Genomic DNA, 296 nt, shown 5'->3' with positions numbered 1-296 from the left:
CTTGACCCTCTCTCTCCGCGCAACTTCTCTCGCTTAGCGGTTTAGCGGTTTAAAAGGATAGTACCCTTAGCGAGCGGTCCAGCGGTTTAAAAGAAAGATTAAAAAGAGGGTGGGGGATGAAACACGAGGACTTCCCAGGGGGTCACCCATCCTAGTACTACTCTCGCCCAAGCAAGCTTAACTTCGGAGTTCTGATGGTATCCGGTGCATTAGTGCTGGTATAATCGCATCCGTCACGTACTGCGCGCAAAATGTACTTGACCCTCTCTCTCCGCGCAACTTCTCTCGCTTAGCGG

At 51.7% G+C, this 296-nt stretch overlaps 1 non-coding gene across 1 annotated transcript; it reads right to left on the bottom strand.

Annotated features, from left to right (window-relative positions):
• Nucleotides 1-113: 113 nt before the first annotated feature.
• On the bottom strand, nucleotides 114-232 carry LOC116008826. The gene has a single exon (XR_004096181.1). It is a non-coding gene; the product is annotated as a 5S ribosomal RNA (ribosomal RNA).
• Between the last annotated feature and the right edge of the window lie 64 nt (nucleotides 233-296).

The sequence above is a fragment of the Ipomoea triloba genome, chromosome 16 (assembly GCF_003576645.1).
Source record: "Ipomoea triloba cultivar NCNSP0323 chromosome 16, ASM357664v1".
In the NCBI taxonomy this organism is placed as follows: Eukaryota; Viridiplantae; Streptophyta; class Magnoliopsida; order Solanales; family Convolvulaceae; genus Ipomoea; species Ipomoea triloba.
This window is presented reverse-complemented; position numbering and strand designations above follow the sequence as displayed.